This window comes from Gavialis gangeticus, unplaced genomic scaffold, assembly GCF_001723915.1.
Source record: "Gavialis gangeticus isolate Ggan-Ray unplaced genomic scaffold, GavGan_comp1, whole genome shotgun sequence".
Taxonomy (NCBI): domain Eukaryota; kingdom Metazoa; phylum Chordata; order Crocodylia; family Gavialidae; genus Gavialis; species Gavialis gangeticus.
Genome location: NW_017729025.1, coordinates 147,484,830 through 147,491,662, shown reverse-complemented (window position 1 = coordinate 147,491,662; position 6,833 = coordinate 147,484,830). Strand labels below are relative to the sequence as shown.

Sequence of the window (6,833 nt, the reverse complement as noted above, 5' to 3'; positions counted from 1 at the left end):
ATTCTCCCCTTGTACTCAGCCTTGGTGAGGCCACAGCTGGAGTATTGCATCCAGTTTTGGGCCCCACAATTCAAAAAGGATGTGGAGAAGCTTGAGAGAGTCCAGAGAAGAGCCACACGCATGATCAGAGGTCAGGAAAACAGACCTTATGATGACAGGCTGAGAGCCATGGGGGTCTTTAGCCTGGAAAAGCGCAGGGTCAGGGGTGATCTGATGGCCACCTGTAAGTTTATCAGGGGTGACCACCAGTATCTGGCAGAACGTTTTTTAACCAGAGTGCGCCAAGGGATGTTGAGGTCAAACGGTCATAAACTTCTGCGAGACCGTTTCAGGCTGGACATAAGGAAGAATTTCTTTACTGTCCGAGCCCCCAAGGTCTGGAACAGCCTGCCATCGGAGGTGGTTCAAGAACCTACGCTGAACACCTTCAGGAGTAAATTGGATGCTTAACTTGCTGGGATCCTATGACCCCAGCTGACTTCCTGCCCTTTGGGTGGGGGGCTGGACTCGATGATCTTCCAAGGTCCCTTCCTGCCCTAATGTCTATGAAATCTGTGATTCTATTATTTGGACTGTGGTAGTACTCTGATGCATCTGCCATAGACAAAACCTCCTTATGCTGACTGACATATATACTTGTGTGATGTCTGAAACATCAAACAGGCATGCATGAATCCACTCTAAAGCACAACAAATATTCTTCTGATTAAATAAAACTAGTTCTCTTAAGGAGATATATACTTTTTTACTTCCTTCTGTATTTAGATGTTAAATCTCTAGAATCTGGTTGAGGTTGGGCTAGAAGGTGCCTTGAATGTTATTCCTGTTTGTCTATGGCCCCTGGCAAATATTACACTTAAGATGTGATTAGTCTGTTAGTCATGTCTTAAGTAGTAATCCGGCCACATGTTCAGGAAATTAATGGAGCCATGCAAAGGGAAACGAGTAACAAAAATATTGCACAAAAAATGTACAATATTTTTAGTTACTTTCCATTGTGCCATAAACTGAACCTGCTGCAGGGTAAGGACTGCACCAGGGTTTCCATCTAGCCTCAGTGTGATCCAAACCAACAATCAGCTGATTGTTGGCAGTATCAGGACCCCATAGGAGATTGAACTGGCCCCAGTGCAGTCCCTGCCAGCTGAAAATCATCAGATCATTGGCTGAATTGGGACTGCACGAGGGCTTGAACTGGCCCCAATGTAGTACTGATCCAGCCAACAATCAGCTGATCGTTAGCAGGATTGGGACAGCACCAGGGCTGGAACAGGTCCCAATGTGGTCCTTCCAGCCAACACTCAGCTGATCACAAGGCACCCAGCTTTCGACTTGCCAGGCAGGGGGAACCCAGGATCATGGTCCCATGCTTCCCCTGCAGTGGCAAGTAGGGTGCTATTTGGGATCTGATCCCCTCTCCTATAATTGCATATCCTGGCATGTACATGTGGCATGGCAGGAGTACAATTGTTGGGATTGGGAATAAGATCATATTGTGCCTTTAAATTAATGTCTGCTAGTGGTACTGGCGCTCTTGTTTTGTAGCACATACATTTTAGTTGTGCCAGTCCATCTAGTTTGGAATGGAAAGCCATTACTAATACAACTTTGTACTTATGCCATGCAGTGAACCTCTTAATGCTACCACACATACCTTTCTGTGTCTCACAACATACCGTGCCCCTTTTCAGATCCATTAGACTTGTGAACAGAGCCAACCTGTATGATGCCCTTAGGCTCTATACCAGTTATAGCCCAAATGCAACCATTATATTAGTATAGAAATGTAACCTTTAGAAGGTGCTTCTCCCAACAGGCTTGGCTGTTGATTTAAGCTGAAGGATGACATGTTCCATCTGCAGACCTTTTTAGATGCAATGTCATTCTCCAATGCATGCAAAGCTAGCTTGGTCTTTGAATTTGTGCCCAGTTACTAATTCAGTATGCTTGCCATCCTCATGGGGCAAAATCTGTGTGGTCCTGGTAGAAGGTCAGAAGAGGGTTAAAAACCTGGGTTAGCAGGACTAAAGAAGTAACCTTTCTTGTGAAAACAATGAGCTATTCCACAAGGATGAAGGGAATGACAATAAGGATTGGCTAGGACTGACTATGTGCAGGAGAGCTTTCAGCCTTGTATAAAAGATGAGGTGCTGGTATTGAGATGACAGATGTTGCCATTATTAGTGTTAGCACATCACTTAGAAGCTGTAGCTGAGATTGCTGCCTTGATGAGAGAGATCTACAAATAATTCTAAATGGACAACAAGGGCAAAGGAAGTGTTATTCCAGCCATTTACAGGTTGGGGAACTGAGGCACATAGAGCCAAAGGTGCTTGTTACAAAGTCTGTGGGAGACAGCAAGGAACTGAGCCTTGACTCCAAGTCACGTGCTTATCCTTTACAGCAGTTTGTATTTTTGCAGGGGTGCCTGCAGTTTCAGATGGAGTGAGGGAGGAAAATCACATGCAATGCTTGCCTACAGTTTGAGCAGGTCATTGATGTCAAGAAGCAACATTACAAGAAAAGGTCTGGAAGAGATATCTCACAGCTGAACACATAGCATTGGGCAATGGGGCTGGGCCTGGCTTTGGTTAGGTGGGAAAGCTCCAGTCTCCAAATAGACATGTTGTTGGGAGCCTGTCTTGTTTATCACTGATGTTTCTGTGGTGCCACCTCTTTAGACTGAGTCACCCACCCGGACACCCACGAATGTTCCACTGTTGTTGTAACTAACAATCTATTCTTCCAGCGAAGGCTTCTGCGACACCTTTTTCTCTTTGGAAAACAAGGGGCAGTACAACCTTTGCAGGCTCTCGAGTAACTTTAAATCATGTTTTTGGAATGGTTGCTTTTTCTCTTCCTAGAGGAACAGGCACGAAAGCAGACAGAAAACAGGGTGAGGGCAGAGTAGGAAACATGGGGCAGGACGGGAGGGGAGCGCTCAAGGGGCTGAAGTCAGTTCCTTCTTTCCAAAACAATGGAAATGACAAGCACGTTCCAGGATTATTCTCCCACTGCATCAAACAAGGGTGCTGGGCGGGATATCAGATCGTGTGCCAGGATAAACTGGGCTTAGAGGGCTCTGGGGTGTGACAGGAAAAGTTGAATGTTTCACCGAGGGCAGTAGAGCGCCAGTCGTGTTAAAAATAAAGAGAAAGCTTCTCTCTCAACCTAAACATCCCCGGTGGGGTGTGGGAGGAGGCATGTCAGGGACGAACAGTAGAGGCCACAGCTGCTTCTGAACTTCCTCTCTGCCTCTTAAGTGTTTCCCCTCTATTTTCTTAGTCTTTGAAAACAACTATCTTTTATACTGCTTTTGTCTGTCACACTTATGACTTCACTTGATTCTGTCTTCCTCCGCTTTGGAGCCATCAGGATTTTTCTGCCTGAAATCGAGGAGAAGTTGGCTGCGAGCAGTGAATTCTGCTAATAAGGCTCGTCTGCTTTGTTCTGGATGCTAGTGTGGGGTGGGAAGAGAACCTGAAGCTAGCTGGCATGCATGGAGACAATGACACCGAATGCACCCTTCCATTGCTATATTTAGATCTAATTGGATGTAATGTGGCTTAGAAGAGGATGGTTTCCCGTGTTTTCCAGTAGTTGCTATGTTTGGGCATGAAGTCCCACTGTGGAAAAAGTGTAGACATCTGCTATCTTGCACCATAGTGATGTTCATGCCCTTTAACGTGTAAATTCAAAAGGCCAAAGGTATGGCTAAGGTTGTGGGCCCATCAAGCTCTCAAGGCTAAGGCATAACAGCTTCCATCCCAGTGGCCTACAAGCAAATGATGTGGCTGGTGTTATATTAGGCCATCTGTGACCAAGCATTCAAGTATCAGTTTACAGTTAAGTCAAACGGGGATAGCTTTGTTGCAAGTCTGGAGCAAGGCTCAAACTCATCCCTCTGAAGCATCACAAACCACCTTAGTTAATGTGCTCTTAAGCTGTCAATATTTAGACTCCAGAATCCTAAAGGCCTATATCAAAAGAAAAGCCAATTCTAGTCTCAGCCTCTGATGGAGTTGCACTGAATGTAACTGTGAGCAGCATTTGGCTGGGGATGTCATGTGTTTGAAAGAGGAGATGCAAATTAGAGCACATGAACAAATATGTTATAAAGAACTCCACACACAAAACTGTTGTCCCTGTTGCCATCAGCCACAAACCGAGGTACAGCAACAGAGCAGCTCAGATCCAACCATCCATCTATTCTCTCCTTCAGTTGTGGAACCTGTTCATGCTGTGCTCACTGCTTGCCACCCCAATAGATACTGCTGCTGTGCTAGCAGCCAGTGCTTTTTTCCTTTCCTTTGTTTTCTTCCCCAGAGCTAACCCATGCTATGCAGGACAGTACCTTCTGTACGTTCAACTCCAGTGAATTTACTGCAGCCATTGACATCAGGCCCACAGATCTGTTGTGATTGTCGGGTGAAATGTCTTGCTTCTACCCTGCGCGAGAAGTGTCTGAAAACTAAAAGCCAGAATATTTTATCAGCTTGGCATTAGACAAGAAGGCTGTGGAATTTAGGCCAGGGCAGGCAGGCAAGTGGGACATTGATCAGCAGCATCATGGGGCTGCAGACCCTACTAGCAGAAGGCTCAAAGGAGGCGATAGAGTTGAGATGAGAAAGTATGAGCATGACTGTAAAAAGAGAACAGCTAAAAAGGCTTATACCAATGGGACAGTTAGACCTGCCACCTTTTCCCCACACAACATTAACCACAGTCATCAGTATCTGATCTGGCCACTCACCACCAATTAGTTAAAAGCCTGAAACTGGGCAAACTCTGAAACCTTGCTATTAGCAGGTGCAATGCCATCTGTGTAATGGTAGGTGCTAGTAATACACCTGAGTAAACTCTGCTGCAGTGCACAGCAGAGTTTATTGCTCCTGGGACTAGTGGGCCTGGGACTGCAGCATGACAAGCCAGGGTGCCAGGGTAAAGCAGCCCTGCCTGGCGGGAGCCCTGGGAGTCAGCTTGGACTGGAGATGCTCCAACCTGACTCAACATGCCCCAGCGCTGGCCCCAGCCTCCCCCAGCCCACCTGGGGTAACTTGCTGCATGCCAAAGAACGGTGGCATGGGCATTCCCTGGGGACAAGTAGTGGCGGCTCACCTTGTACTGCCACTGCTTGTCCCCGGGGAACCAAACATCCACGCTTGTCTGGACACAGCCAATAAGTCTAATGCACCAAAATGCTATCGTAATGGACACTATAGTAAAAGTGGTAGTAGTCTCTCTCTACCCCAAAAGTCTACTACTGCAGGGTACTGAAATGTATTATTACCTGGTTGTAAATTTATTACATGCCTGCCTGTAAACGTAGGGGGCTGGACCGTGACTTGGGAAGTGTCTTCCTAGTCTCTGTTCTGATGTTCCCAAACCAATTTTTGAGCTACCTGCAGTTTTTCCTTCAGTGATTCATTGCCCGTCCCTAATATATATATTTTTAATATTATAACTATGCTTACAAGACAACAGACAATGGGAGAAGTTGTTCAGGGTTCCCAGTGGACTCAGGTTGACAATGAAACCCCACTAAGAGAACTGAAGACTACACTCCCAGAATAGCAAATGAAAATTCATCAGCTGAGCAATGGAAAGCTGGAAATGAGCAGATGTAGATTTGTCTTATTGTTTACGCTTTGAGTTAACTTGGCCCAAAAAAACCCTAATTTTCCAGAAGACCTGATCCTTATATATACAGCAAGGATATGATGACATCTCTTCCATGGGTAATGTGTATGTTTATGTGCAGGTGCCTGTAGTCATAAACATAAAGCCATTTAAGATCATTTGAAGTTTAAAGAGGCAAAACTACCCTGATGGAAGGCCTTTTTGTGGAAGTGAGAGATGAGAGAAAGACATAAGGCAGTTGTGTGTGGGCGTGGTGGCTTTGGCCAGTACAGGGGGTGGAGAAGGATGAAATTATAAAAGGTTATATCCTATTTTTAGGAAGTTGTTACTTGTCGTTTACATTTCATAATAGATCTATTTGGGCTTGAAAGCGTTTTTGACACATTGTGTAAAAAAAATAAAATAAGAGACCAAATGGATTTTCTTCTTGTTTTAAGCTGGTCACTTTTGGTCTTTCATTAAAGCCCAAAATAAAAAGTTTTGTGGTTTCAGATGCCTTTAATTTGTTGCTAGAATTGGGAAAAAAAGGTTTTTGACTGGAAATGACAAGTTTAATGGCCATTTATCCATAAGGTTGGCAGATGGCATGTAGCTCATAAAGAAGAACTTACCATCTGTTTTTCAAAGCACAGAGAAGAGGTCCCCATCCCAAGAGGCTTACAAAGTGGTGTTTATACTGTATTGAAATCCACTGGGTGTGCATTTACTACCTGCATTAATAAGAAAGCATATAAAGGCTCCTGAACCACTTATCTACCTTTGGCAAAAAAGAAAATTCACTCGTATATACTACTATATATTTCACCCCCCAAAGGCTCCATCTAGCATAATCTTAAGCTTCTCCCTTCACACCACTACCTCAGCAGCTCATAGGCAACATTACCTTTGCACAATGGTAGCACAGTCTCTTGTTAACGCCTATATTTTCTCCTTGTACTTCCATTTTTCCTGGCAACTGAACATTTTGAACAAAAGTCAGCATACCCTGGAGAGATGTGGGGGTGAGGGGGTATTATCTTAGAAGCCTAGTACCAAACTTAAGGTCAGATTCTAGTCTCCCCTTCACTGGAGTCACAGTTTTATGACTTACTTTGTCTTGTAAATACCCAAGCTCTGGGCCAAAAGACAAATTTTTTTTTTTTTTTTTTTTTACAATGGTTTGTCTCTCTCAGTCCATTAGTGAGCTGCCTGAA

General features: G+C 44.6%; 1 long non-coding RNA gene across 1 annotated transcript in view; it reads left to right on the top strand.

Moving 5' to 3' along the window:
• Positions 1-6,120, top strand: part of LOC109299171 — a 59,737-nt gene extending 53,617 nt beyond the window's left edge. Inside the window, exons 4-5 of the long non-coding RNA XR_002097787.1 lie at positions 4,327-4,428; positions 5,478-6,120. This is a non-coding gene — a long non-coding RNA (uncharacterized LOC109299171). The remainder of the gene's footprint in view (positions 1-4,326; positions 4,429-5,477) is intronic.
• The last annotated feature ends 713 nt before the right edge of the window (positions 6,121-6,833 follow it).